The sequence below is a fragment of the Eubalaena glacialis genome, chromosome 13 (genome assembly GCF_028564815.1).
Source record: "Eubalaena glacialis isolate mEubGla1 chromosome 13, mEubGla1.1.hap2.+ XY, whole genome shotgun sequence".
Lineage (NCBI taxonomy): Eukaryota > Metazoa > Chordata > Mammalia > Artiodactyla > Balaenidae > Eubalaena > Eubalaena glacialis.
This window is the reverse complement of record NC_083728.1, coordinates 67,370,948-67,386,298: the sequence shown is the minus strand read 5'-3', so window position 1 is coordinate 67,386,298 and position 15,351 is coordinate 67,370,948.

Genomic DNA, 15,351 nt, shown 5'->3' with positions numbered 1-15,351 from the left:
GAAATCCTCTAAAACAACAGTAAAATGATAAAAAGTAAAAATTTTTAAAAAGCTACAGAGAGAACCTGGGAAGACATTATAGTAGGCAAGAAATGCCAACATACTTTTTTTTTAAATTAATTAATTAATTAATTAATTTATTTATGGCTGTGCTGGGTCCTCGTTTCTGTGTGAGGGCTTTCTCTAGTTGCGGCGAGTGGGGGCCACTCTTCATCGCGGTGCGCGGGCCTCTCACTATCGCGGCGTCTCTTGTTGCGGAGCACAGGCTCCAGACGCGCAGGCTCAGGAATTGTGGCTCACGGGCCTAGTTGCTCCGCGGCATGTGGGATCCTCCCAGACCAGGTCTCGAACCCGTGTGCCCTGCATTGGCAGGCAGATTCTCAACCACTGCGCCACCAGGGAAGCCCCCCAACATACTTTTGAAAGCTGAAAAAAAAGATGAGCAAAGGATAACTACCTAGCAGATTGAGAAAGTTGAAAGCTAGGTACCTGCAAGAAGAGGAAGAAGGCTAATAAGAAGCAAGCATATTTGCTGCACAGAAGCCCAGAAGGACTCAAAAAAAGGTGTGAGAAAAGACTGAAAGCATGAAGACTGGTTAGAAGTTTTTAAAAGGAGAAGTGAAACCATGGGATCTCTTCCCTCACTACTAACCTAGAAATCATTTTACTACACCTGTTCCTCCTTGGCAGAAGTTTGCAAGTTTTTCTCTAGGGGGATACAGCCAGAGGGTTTCTAGATTAGGATATCAGATTCAAACGAGGTTAGTGTAAGATGCTGTACTAAAAATAAAGCATTGAGAAAATATCTACATACTAGATATTTAAAATATCTACATACTGGATACATACTAAATGAGACTCTAAGTTCTCTTTTTCCCCTCAGCTCCCAGAATGTTGTCAGCCAAACCTAGACCACCCAGGTAGGACAATGAAGTCATCTCTGGGGAAATTGACTACCTGAAAAGATAGTATCTATAGACATGCTGGTATTTAGTGGTACCCAAGAGAAATAGTTAGGTCCTTAATCCTAGAGTGAAGTCGAAAAATTGACAAGTTCTATCTATAAACATAGAACTACCTACCATCATCAATCTGCATTTTAGTGTTTCATTATTGAATAAAATCCAATTTTATATTGGATTCACAATGAATGAATAAAATCTTCAGAGGTTTACACATTTAAGGAAAGCCTCTAATATAAAAGTCAATGACCTAAATAAGCAAAGAAAAGGAATGCAGAGGAAATAGATAGTGTCCAGACCACAAAGGCAACAATTAGTACCTTCAGAGATGGGAGGGAGATGCAAGAGGGAGGAGATATGGGGATATATGTTTATGTATAGCTGATTCACTTTGTTATACAGAAGAAACTAACACACCATTGTAAAGCAATTATACTCCAATAAAGATGTTAAAAAAATGTCATGTACTCATACAATGGAATACTACTCAGCAATAAAAAAGTATAAATTATAAAAAAGAAATACCTTCAAAGAGATAATAGACTATAATCATTGCATTATGAAAAAAGAACAGGATGATTTAGAAAAGGTACAGCAAAAAGCAAGAAAGAAATCTTGGAAATTAAAAGATAGAAGGGTATTTACCAAATTTTAATATAAGAACTTGAAGATAAAATCGAGGTAATGACTCAAAATTTTAAGAATAATAAAAGGATAGAAAAGAAGAAGATAGAAATATTGCAGGCCAAGAGAAGAGAATGGAGAAAGTGGACAGAAGGAAATTTCTAAACTATCAGACCACCATATTGTGAATTTTCAAAAGAAAAGGGTCATTGGGTGTCCACACAATGTGAAGAAAAATTCTACACACTAAGCTGCCTCACTGTGAGTTTTAGAGCAGCAATGATAAAGAGATGGATGGTAAACTTTCCCAAGATTTAAAAAATGCCCTAAAGAATGTGGAATTGGAATGGCACCAGGCTTTTCAAGAGTAATGCTACAGTCTAAACACTGGAAGTTAGAAGACACTGGAAGGGTGCCTTCAGTATTTTGAGGGAAAAATTATTTCCAATCTAAAATCTTACACTCAGACAAATGATCCATCAAGTTTGATGATGGAAGAAAGAAATCTTCAGACAGACAAGGTCTCATCAAATTGATCTTTGAAGCCTCCTTTCTTGAAAAGTACTGAGAATATGTTCTCATAAAACAAGCAGTTAACTCAAGTAAAAAGAAGATATGGAATTCAACTTCTGGGCATTTATCCAAAGGAAATGAAATCAGGGTCTTGAAGAGATATCTGTGCTCTGATGTTCATTGCACCATTATTCACAATAGCCAAAACATGGAAACAATCAAAATGTCCATTGATGGATGGATGGATAAAGAAAATGTGGCATATAAATGCAATGGAATATTATTCAACTTTAAAAAAGAAGGAAATCCTGGCCATTTGCAACAGCATGGATGAAGCTTGAAGACATTATGCTAAATGAAATAAGCCAAACACAGAAAGACAAATACTGTATGATCTGACTTATATGTGGAATCTAAAATAGTCAAACTCATAGAAGCAGAGAGTAGAGTGGTAGATGCCAGGGGCTAGGAGAGGGATATGAAGGGGTTCAAAATTTCAATTATGCAAGATAAATAAGTATGTACGGTACACTTAAAATTTGCTAAGAAGGTAGATCCATGTTAAGGGTTCTTCTCACAAATAGTAACAATAATAATAATATAATAAAGGGATGAGAGGACATCTTGGGAAGAGATGGATATGTTTATGGCCTTGATGAGGAGATGGCTTCACAAATGTATACCTATCCTCAAACTCATCAAGTTGTATACATTAAATATGTAGAGCTTTTAATGTCAATTATCCCTCAATTAAAAAAAGAAAAATATATGGAATTCAGGAAACAGAGGCTCCAACTTAGGAGAGAGACAAAAGGAATTTCCTGGTTAATGAAAAGGATTTCCAGGATGATGAAGACCTGTGAGCAGATCATAATCTCCAGCTTATAAATGGAGAAAGAAGGACTCCTAGAGGTTGTCGTCAATAAAAATAATAAAATGAAAACTCTCTCTAAATATATCTTATTTACACCTTTGCCCACCCTCTCCACTCTTCCACTGGGGATGACTAATTTCATGTAGTTCAGGAATTCTGAATCTGGCTGACATATTTTCCCGTATATTATAGATTAGAGAACCTGGGTGTTTAGGACTAAAAATGTTATTATTTCAAGCATCTGAATCCACGGACTCCAGGTGAACTGCCTACTCCTGAGATCTATAATTAAAATATGATGTTAAAATAACTCTTTACTGCTTAACGCACAGGAATTAGAAACATCTCTTATTCATTTAAAGGTATTGTAGAAGATCAAGAAGTCATACTCCTGAGAATAAAATAAGTAGATTTTGGATTATCCTGGATTTAAATCTGAAGATATAGCTTTAACAGAGTTAAAAAAAATAAATCTAATAAATACCACTACTATTGAGGAATGAAAGAGAAGAAAACTCAAATATATTGGTCACCTACTATGTGCCAAGTCTTATACTTGGCATGTAAAGTCTATACAACCTTATGAGGATGTGTTTGTAGAAGTGATGAAAAGATTAAGGAGAACCCCTCCCCAAACCCTTGTTTTATTTGGTTGGTTTTCCCAGCTCTAGGGATAGTGATTCACTCTCTGTTAGGTATTCTGAACCATGGTAGAAAAGAGGCAGTGGTGGGAGAGAAGGAATGTGTTGAGGGGCAGACACAAATCAGAGAGATGGCCAGCCAGAGAGATCATAGTTTTCCCTGGGAAGTTGTGGGACTCGGATCTTTTTCTTCACCCATGGCGTTTCGATGTTCACCAGGAGTTGTTGTTGTTCCTCTTCTTTTCCTCCTCCTTCTCTCCTTCTTCTTCTCCTCCTCCTCCCCCTCCCCCTCCCTCTTTCCTTCTCCTTCTCCCCCTTTTCCTCCTCCTCTCCCTTCTCCTCTCCCTTCTCTTCCTCTTCCTCCTCCTCCTCTTCCTTCTCCTTCTCCTCCTCCTGCTCCTTTCTCCTTCTTCTTCTTCTTCCTCCTCCTCCTCTTCCAGCTAAAAACACAGACCCAGAAAATACAATCCCTTTCCCAAGTTCATACATGTAGTAAATTTGGGGGTGTAGATTGGATCCTGTCTGACTAAAGGGCCTGTACTTTGCTTATAGTATGTAATTATATAGTACTTACAACTTTTAAAAGTACCAGCCTCTCCATAGTTTCTTTTTTGGCTCTGCTTTCTTATGAAGCAGAATTGCCATGTCAACCTTGAACTGTCAACCTCTAGACATTTAATATGAGAGAGAAATAAATATGACTTAGTTTAAACCTCTGATATTTTGAGTTTCTGTTGCAGGTGAACCTAATTTAAGTCAAAACTAATTTAAGCCCTTTTATTTACAGGATATTCTATTATTATATAAATACATATCCATTGAGAACCTACTAGATACGTGGCACTATGCTAGTTTCTGGGGATAGAATGATGAGGAATAATAAGCACAAATTCTGTGGAACACCAATTGGGAAATATCAAAGAAAGAGCAATTTGTTATTCAAGGTAGTTAGGTCCTTAGTTCATTAACTAACATGTAAATGTGGATTTAAAAAATCATATTAGCAAAATGAAAGCTGGGGCACTGTGGGAGTAAGACATAAGGCAACGAAAGGAGATTTCAATGTTGGGGAACCCTGGATACTTGGGGATCAATAAAGGCTGAGGCTATAGGCAAGGTGGAATAGGGTAGTTGATAAGGACAAATTGCTTCCCTTCTAATTTTGCCGCAGTCTTTGGATCCACTTACATAGGCTTCCAATGCCAAGTATGAATCGACCTCTCCCATTTCACCTGGGCAATGTCACCTTTTCTCTTTGAGCTTGTCTGACACATTTTTGGAAGGAAGAGAGACTCATTACCTAGTGCTCCTTGAACAGACAGCCTATTATATAGTTCTGGGAGGGCCCGTGGAGCTCATCTTTGCCTGCTAGATAGATGAGATACTACAGGTTTAAAATAACTTCATACCACCGGGGTCACTTCAGAAGATGTTCCAAGCCAACAGCTGCCATTCATCCTATGGGTGAAAAAAATCCACAAAGCTATTAGTAGCACAGGAATAAAGGCAGATGGAGAGAGAGAAAGGACTCAGTACCCAGCATCTTCATCCTAAAATATCTACTGTCAGGATATTGTTCAGATGGCTGTAACTTTAGGAAATCAGGGAAATGGAGTCAAGAGGAAGGTGGGAAGAAGCAACAGGTGAAAACCCAGGTTTCCTCATGTTCTTTGGGAAGCTGATGCTCATTTGATCATTCATTCCACAGATATTTATTGAGTACTTTCATGTGCCACACACTGTGGCTGCAGATACAATGATGGAAAAAAGAGACATGGTCCCTGCCCCTCTGGATCTCATCAACAAGAAGAATATGAAATAGTCCAGAGAGAGCCTGGGAGGTTGCAGGAAAAGGGAAAGAAAAGGGGCATTTTTTTGAGCGCTTATAGTCCTCTTAGTTAATCCCCATTAAAAACTATGAAAGATACGATTATTATCATTGTCTCCATTGTAGAGAAGGAGACCAGGACTCAGAAAGTTTAGGTAATTATCCAAAATTGTTTGCTAAGTAATAGGAAACAGAAACAGAATTCTAACCTGGGTCAATCTGACTCCATTACTTAAATAATTGGTGGTTAGATGAATGTCATGTATCATTTCTTGGTTTATCTCCAGGAAGGGTCTATCCTGGGCTGGCTTACCTCTGAAGCCAGCATAAACATAAACCACGTAAACATTTTTGTAGAATAAAACTCATTTTAATATTCAACTACAGTGAATATTATTAAGAAGGTAACTCTGCCACTACATTAAAAAAAAACCTTAGAAAACCTTAAAAATCGAAGTTATATAGAAATGGCATTAGAAATGCTTGGTTTTTGTTCTTAGGAATTTAATTTGGATGCATTTTATGGCCATGGCTTTGGAGTTGGCAAATGGCTAGCTAAGACTCTTTACTATTCAGTCCATGGTTTGGATCTTTGGAATTTTTTTTCCCTGACTACAAAGTAATGGAACAAATTTTAATAATTCAACCATATCTATACTAATGGCTAAAACCCACATATTAAGTTCTAGCCACTGTTCTAATGTTTCACACTTATTACCTCATTTAAACCTCTCAACATCCCTCTGAAATAGGTCTTATTAGCATCATTCCCATCTTACAGATGAAGACATTTTGGCTCAGGGAGGCTAAGTAACTTCCTCCAGACCACACAGCTGGTAAATGACAGAGCCAGGATTTGAAAGGATTTTGGACACTAGAGCTTAGTGGATATTCTTCCATCTTCCTCCAATGGAAAAAGAAAATCCTCTGTCTTTTCTTTGTTGTGCTCATTAGGAATAAAATAGTATTTGCAGAAGGCTGTTCTGGGAAGTAGATTAAAAAGATAGAATTTTCAATTTCTCTCTGGTCCTATTATTTACATCTTCAGATTTGAGCATCCCAGTGGGAACTGAGATCACAGTCTAGTCAGACTTGGGAAACCTCCAGTCCGGGAATTAGAGGGCTCCCTGTGGGGTGCCAGTTGATTAGATATTTGCCTTCAGGGTCAACAGAGCTGTGGCTTCCAAAGAAGGACAAGACGAAGACCTACTAGAGAATGGACTTGAGGATATGGGGAGGGGGAGGGGTAAGATGTGACAGGGTGAGAGAGTGGCATGGACATATATACACTACCAAATGTAAAATAGATAGCTAGTGGGAAGCAGCCGCATAGCACAAGGAGATCAGCTCGGTGCTTTGTGACCACCTAGAGGGGTGGGATAGGGAGGATGGGAGGGAGATGCAAGAGGGAGGAGATATGGGGATATATGTATATGTATAGCTGATTCACTTTGTTATAAAGCAGAAACTAACACACCATTGTAAAGCAATTATACTCCAATAAAGATGTTAAAAAAAAAAGAAGGACACCTTGGCTCTATCCTGTGCCATTGGCTGCCATCCAATTCACCAGGTGGGAATCCTGCTGACTGCTCCTCCCCCAGGCTGGTAGAATCCATTGGTTTTTCTGCTCCTCTTCCTAAAGTCCAGAAATAATTTTCCGCATATGCCCTGAACAGGTCAAAGAATCTAAGGCCTTTCACCTTAACTTAATCCTCCCCCAACATATACTTCCCTCATTGATTGCAAGCTGTGCTCCAGATAAAGGGAACCCCTGGGGAGGTCTGTTTGACAGACATGGACCGGGGTTTCTCAAGCCTTACACACAGGCTGCCTATCAAGTGGTTCAGATTTGCTCCAACTAGGGCCTGGCTGTTCTCAAATGTTTTCTGGAAGAAGATTAAGAAAACGAATCTGGACTAAGTGAAGAATGAGGGGAACCACTGCTGGGAAGGAGAAGATTTTGTGCTGAACAGAGGTGTCGTTGAGAGAAGGAAAACTCTGACCCTTTTCAGGCATTGAATAAGAAATAGGAGCTTTCTGTAGACAAAAGATATCTTTATAGTTTGCTGGGAATCTATCTGAAAAAAAGGTGCAGAAGGTACAAGAGAACAAAAAGAGAAAGAAAGAAAAGGATGAAAGATTAAAGTGGAGGAGAGAGGGAAGGAGAAGAGAGAGAGGGAGAGAAACTATAAATATGAATGAATATGAGATAACCAGGTCTCACAAAACACACCAGAAGCAATTATTTTATTTCCCCCTTTTCTGCCTCTCTTGTTTCCTCCTGGGCTGCTCAGGGCCATTCACACAAGTGTTCCATCCAAACTTATCCTACTTGGATATCTCCTGGTGTTCTCAATTGCTTCTACCTCTCACTCCAACCAATACTTGCTGGTCCTGAAGATGTTAGAATAAAGAAAAGTGCCTCATTGGGTTAGGAAATGTTGGTTCAAATTCCAAAGCTGCCATACCTAGACTGTATGACCTTGGGCAAGTAAGTCACTTCCCCTTGCCGGGACTCAGTTTCCCCATCAGTAAAATGAAGGGATGGGATTCATCCCTACTTGCTGTAAGACTCTATGGTGCCATTTGAATGGCCCTGTAATTCCCACAGGTCTCTTCTCTCTGGGGGTTCAGGTGAACATGCCAGTTTCCCTAGCTTCCTCAAGCATCAGAATCACCTGAAGTGCTGGTTAAGAAGAAAAATTCCCAGTTCCCTAGCGCAATCCACTGCTTCAGAGTCTCCAGGGCAGGGTCCTGGGAAGAGAGGAAAGACAGCAAGAGTCTCAAGTGATCTTTTATCTTGGGGGAAGTTTGGAAAACAAGATGCTAAGTTAATTGGATTTTATGGCTGATATGGTTTGATGTGCTATTTGTCCTAGTTAAAATATTTACATTTTAAAGGGGTCTCAATTGCCTAAACCCAAAGTTTATCAGTGTTAGTGAGAACAACATAGTGTGAAGAGGAAGTGTTCCTTAAGAGCGTCCCTGCTGCCTGGAAGCAGCTAAATGTCACATACTCTCTCATCTGTGTGCACTTGGTCAGGAGAGTGATTTAACTTCCCCATGACTCAGTTTCTTTGTCTGTAATATGGGGCAAAAATAATACCCACTTCACTGGTTGTTGTGAAGGTTATATAAGTTTAGCGAAGCACCTAGCATGTGTAGTAACCACTCAACACATTTTCTCCAATAGACCCTAGGAGAAATATATTATTATCTCCATTTTACAGATCTGGAAAGTAGATTCATGTGGGTCACGTCCATTGCCAAAACAGATTTTATAGGTAATTTGTAAGTGATGCAGGTGGAATTCAAACCCAGATCTACACCGACCCTAAAACTTCCATTCCTTTGTAGGTACAATCTGATCACCTACTACAGCTGAGTGGCGAGCCAGTCCTGGTTTAGTCAGATAACTGGCCGATTCAGAAATCTGTTTGGTAAAGTGGTTGTTGAACTGAATGGGATGATCCATTCCTGTTGGTAGAACAGCCTCTGGGCAGCACATCCTTTAGGCTCTCGGATGATGAAGGTTCTTCTTTTGTTGGCATGGGTTTTTTTGCTTAAGAGAGTTCTGCAGACTTTTCTTTTCTCTTGGAGGATTTATAATTCACCATATTCCCTTCCTTGCTGGTCCAACTCAGGCTGCATCAGGTTCGATATGCATTTCTAGCTTGATCTCTTATACATGAGAGGCAGTTTTCACAAACAAATTGAGAAGCAGAGTTTTCCATCCCAGAGGCAAATATTTGATTTACTTCCTGGGCCTGAAACAGGGGTGATGGTTTGGCTTCTCTGTGTCCATATCTGTGTCCATATGCAGAATTTGCATACTGTGTGGACATTTTACGTGTCCCAGTATTTTGCATTGATGCCAGTGGGTTTGCATACCTGCCAGTTTCAGCTGTGACAACTCACATTCATAGAGTATTATAACCTGAGTGTTTGTGTCCTTCCCAAATTCACATGTTAAAGTCTTAACCCCCAACATGATGGCATTTGGAGATGGGGCCTTGAAGGAAGAAAATAAACCTAATTGAGTTCATAAGGGTGGAGCCCTGACCCTTGACAAGGATTAGTGTCCTTAGAAGAAGGGAAAGAGAATACCCATTGCCCCAGAAATGTGTACTTCCAAGTTTTATGTAAGCTGGTCATTCCATATCATGTGAGGAAGAGAGTGAAAACTGGCTTATGTTACATGCTCTAGAACTCAGGGCTCTAAAACTCCTTTAACTTTTTAGCTGGGGAATTAAAAAAAGGTTTTAGTAAGAGGTACATTTGGTAGAAGCATGGAGTAGAGCATAGGTCTCAAACTGGGAACTACGGTTGAATTTGCCCACAGATGTGTGCTTTGTTTGGCTTACATATTGGGTTTTGTTTTTTTTTTTGATTGATTCAAAACAAAAAAAAACCAAACTCTAAATGTTGTTTGACCATGGGCAATTCACTTCTCTGAGTCTCCATTTTCTTATGTGTCAAAATAGTTGCAAGTTTGTAATGAGCATTACATGGGATCACATATACAAAGCACACAGCACAGGGACTTCCCTGGTGGCTCAGTGGTTAAGAATCCACCTGCCAATGCAGGGGACATGGGTTCGAGCCCTGGTCCGGGAAGATCCCACATGCCACGGAGCAACTAAACCCGTGAGCTACAACTACTGAGCCTGTGCTCTAGAGCCTGCAAGCCACAACTACTGAGCCTGTGAGCTGCAACTACTGAAGCCCGCGTGCCTAGAGCCTGTGCTCCGCAACAAGAGAAGCCACTGCAATGAGAAGCATGGGCACCCCAACGAAGAGTAGCCTCCGCTCGCAGCAACTAGAGAAAAGCCTGTGTGCAGCAACGAAGACCCAACACAGACAAATAAATAAATAAATGAATAAATAAAAAAAAAGAATCGTCCAAGGAAAATACATGCATACTGACAAAATGTAAAAAAGACTTTTAAAAAAAAAAGCACACAGCACAAAGCAGGGCACATACTAAGTGTTTAGGAAATGGTAGCTTCTATTGATGAACATAGCAAGTGTACTAACGAATGGGAGTTTTCCACCAAGGACAGCATCAGAGCCTTTCACTTGGCTGATTTACAGTGAATCATTTTCCAGTGTGATCAGTTGAGAAGTGTTGATGGCTTATCTGATCCACCTAAGGTCAAGTACCAGCTCAGTACACCCATCCACCAGCTGCCATAAAGGCTTGATGTTCTCCAGATGTCATTTGGAGAAGCTGCTCCTTCTCTGAGTGACAGCCCAGAACTATGATGACTGACATTGGGAATTGCTGGCCTGCCCACCACTCACTGCCTTGGTCCATACTTGGCCTCCAGGGCTGGCCTACCTTTGGATTTCAGACAGCATTTCCAAGAATGGCAGGTGCCTCATAGCTGAAATTCTTTGAGAGTGGAAGGACAGCGATAAGTGGGCCATCAGAAGGAATGCACAGCTTGGCAAAGTCCTCCCAGTGGGAACATGCCTCTGTATGGTAATTACCTCTTCATTCCTTGGACTCCTGTACTCCAGTGAAAAGTCCTTGGAGTTAGACTCCATGGGCAACTCATCTTTGTATCCCTCATTCTAGCAGAGGACCTGGCTCAGGGGTGGGGCCCAGTAAGGGCTAGTTGAATGTGTCTGTGAATAACTGTTATTTTTTTCTTTTTAAAAATCTTTTTATAGAAAATTTTGCACATACACAAAAATAGAGCCACTATATAATGAACCTCTAGGTACTAATCACCCAGCTTCAACCATTATTAACATTTGCCACTCTTGGTTCAGCTACTCTTCCCAGTTTTCTTTTTTCTGTAATAGTTTAAAACAAATAATGTATTATAGCATGTCAGCTGTAAAAAATTTAGTATGCATTAGTAACATAAAGAATCTTTTAAAAGCAGAACTATAATATTATTATCATACCTTACAAGTTTAACAGTCATTTCTTACATATTCTCTACTACTTGGTTTATATTCAAAATTCTACATTTGTCTTAAAATGTCTTTTTTTTGGGGGGGGGTCATGCTTTGAATGTTTGTTCAGCTTCGTTTTAGAATATTTTGCTTATTTACTCTCAGAATTGGTTTATGACTTAGGTATACGTTTGCTTTGTTCTGTACAGTCTGATTTGGGATATTTAAGGACCTCAAAGTTGAAGAGTTCATCACAGTGTATATGTGATACATGTTAGTGAATGAAAGTTTGTGTGCTTCTGTAAATAAAAACAAAGGCTACTTAGAAATTTCTGATATAAACACACATGCGTGTACACACACACACACACACACACAAACACAACCTAAACTTGAAATAGAAACAAATCCACTCTCACAAGAAAATTTTGGCTTTATTCAGATTAAAATAGAAAAGACTAGAATACACTTTTCAAATAAACTGATTCTTTTGATAAAAATGTTTTAACTTTTTTATACACCTGAAGTGATTTTCATATTGAGATAAATCAGAACACTTTAAATAATGAATTGAATATTATCGGCTATAATGTCTTATGCAAAATTTTAGACTTTGGATGACATTTATGGAGGTGCTCATAACTATGAAAAATAGTTTATGAAACTATTAATGAAAATAATTTCTTATATATTACCTACTACTTGGTTTATATTCATAATTCTACATTTGTCTTAAAATGTCTTTTTATAGTTACGTTTTTTGAGATTGGTATCCAAACAACCCTTACATTTTAACTATAACAGTTTATATAAGAATGCAACTGTGATAATTAATCTCCCCCCCTTGTTTTTTGTTCATGCCATTTATTTGTGAATAAAAAAGTGAGTCACTGCCTTATAGAATTTTCTTATATCCCAGATTTGGCTGATTGTAATCTTGTGGCTCTTTAACAACTTCCTCCTTTTCCTTTATTTCCTATAAACTGGTAGTTAGGGTTAGAAGCTTTATTATTTTCATGCTTGTTTTTTCTGGAAAAAAATACCTCTTGGATACCTCTGTTTGCTTCCTATTGCATCACATCTGGAGGCATTGGTTGTCCCACTTTTAGTGATTGAAAAATGGCAATTTAAAAATTATATAATTTCTTCTGTATTTATTAATAGGAATTCTCTTATAAGAAACAATCTGGTGACTCTGAAATACAGTTGACCCTTGAACAAACGTGGGTTTGAACTGCAAGGGTCCATTTATACCTCGATATTTTCCAATAGTAAATACTGCAGTGCTACACGTCAGGTCCATGGTTGGTTGAATCCACAGATGCAGAAGAACTGCAGATATGGAGGGCTAACTGTAAATTATATGCAAATTAACCGCCCTGTGTTGTTCAAGGGTCAACATGAGTATAGTCTATTTATAAAAAGCAGGATGAATGCTTGGTTTCTGTATTTTTAATTACTAATTTAGAATAACGGACTGGTGCCCTAGCAACTGCCAAAGTTGACTGGTTACTTTTTAGGTTAATATAATTATAAACTCATGAATTTTTACATATTTAGTGTGCTTTAATCCTTTGTGGTGACTTTTTTTTAATGCTCAAATTGTTCCGCTTTGGACAGTGGAAGCCCCATCAGAGTAACTACTATGTCATTTTTGACACCAACACTTATTATTGATAGTTTCCCTGCTTTCAGACACAAAATGTTGTCCCAGGCTCCCCTTGCTTCTTACCTATCTTATACTTGAAGTTAACCATTTCCCCAAGTAGCCCTGATTCCTTTTCTAAGGAAATAGTATTTAGAAACCACAATCTGGGCCTAAGGGTGATAATTACTAATGGACTGTCAATGTCTCTTGGCCTTTTTAGTGTTCAGAGCTAGGAAATATATATGTATTTTTAGAAAGAAAAAAAAAATCTGGAGTTCATACTGATATTCTCAATTCAAATAAAAATTAGTGGCTTTTTAAACTTAATCATTTAGATTTTATAGTTGTATTTATTTTCTCTGATGCTGAAAATCTAGGTACAAAGTGGCATTAACATTATATATATTTATTATATCACATATATATATTTTTTTAATGAAACTTTTATTTTATTATTTTTTGGCCATGCAGTACAGCAGGAGGGATCTTAGTTCCCCAACCAGGGATTGAACCCGCGCCCCCTGCAGTGGAAGCGTGGAGTCTTGACCACTGGACCGCCAGGGAAGTCCTGTATCATATATTTATGTGTGCATATAATAATTTCAAGATAAGAATAATAATACTTTTATTAGTGCTAAGACTGCTGGAGACAGTTTAACTCTTTTGCTGTTTGGATATCTGCCACTTGGTTTGTAAAGTCAACATCCTCTGTGCTGTCACTTAAAATAATTCTGTGGGTGATTATGGCAACAACGCGATATACAGTTAGGTTACTTGCTTCAATTTGTGTCCTGCAGGCAATTCTCCAACACCAATTTGTGCTCCTGTAATTCAATTCAATTCTGACATTTACTACCCAGAGTTAACATCCAGTCTTACAAGGTAAAGGGTAAGGTCCCCAACAAGACCCCCCCCCCTTACTTCAGACACCAGCCTCAAGTGAGGTCCCCAGGCTACCTTCACTTCTGCACAGCCAACTACAGTTTGGGGGCTTTCCACAACTTGCTGCCTTTAATAATTTTCTAGAACCACTCACAGAACTCAGGAAAGTGCTATACTTAAAATTACCACTTTAATATAACCGATACAAATGAACAGCCAGATGAGGAGATACATAGGGTGGCAAGGTCTCAAAAGATTCTTAGTCCAGGAGCTTCTGTCTTATGCAGTCAGAGGGTGCCCCTTCTCCAGTACTTTGATATGGTCACCAACCAGGAAACTCCCTCAATCCGTGGTGTTCAGTTTTTTACCAAGGTTTAATTACGTAGGAATGATTGATTAAATCATTGACAATGTGATTGAACTCAAATTCCAGGCCTCTTCCCCTCCCCAAAGGTTGGGCAGCTGAAAGTTCCAACCCTGTAATCATGTGGTTGGTTTTTCTGGTGACCAGCCCTAATCCTGAAGCTCTCTAGGGGCTCTGACATAAATCATCTCATTAGCATACAATGACATGTCCATCACTCAATAAATTTCAAGGGTTTTTGAAGCTCTGTGCCAGGAACCAGGGACAAAGACCAGACATTTTAAAAAATTATACTACGCAGATTATTCTCAATTTAATATTATTTTTAATAGTGGATATTGCTATTATGACATTGTCCAAATAAAGGTGCCTAGCATAGCATTTTGTACATCAAAGGTGCTCCACTAATTATTTGTGCTCAGATGATTCTCAGTCTCCTTGCGTTTATGAATAAAATGATGCCTATCGTCTGTGTATGTGGGTTTCATACACGTGGGTCTTTTCTCCCATCTTGTTTTTTTCCAAGATTAGGACAGCTCCATTTCCGCTCATATATAAAATATCAGTGTTGCTGTGGCTGGGTTTGATAAATGAATATTGAACTAAATTGAAAAGTTTTAAAAAACACTGAGAATATAAAGGTAGAAGGTGTTAGGAAAATCCTCGAATTCTTCCATTTTTAGTAACTTTAATATGTAGTTTCCCAGAAAAAACAAAGTCTACCTTTACATTCTTGCCTCCAGATTTGCTGTTTTGTTTCTATCAGTGATTCTCAAGGCTTGTGGCATCTTTCAGTCACCTGGGGGGGCTTTCAAAAAAATTACCTGGGCCTGGACAAGACACCTTTCTCCATCTTCCTCGAGTCAAATTTAACTGATTCCAATTCAGTTGATCTGGACTGGGTTTGGGGCATTGGTATTTTAAAAAATATACCCAGGCATTAGTATGAACTCATATTTAACTTAATATAGATGCAGATGGTTACATATAGAAATACTTATAGATAAACGCATGTATATATACAGTTAGTATACATACATGAAATTCTTTCTCTGTTAGTTGAGAGGACCTAGAAGCAACACTTCGGTAGCAACAAGCAGTCCTA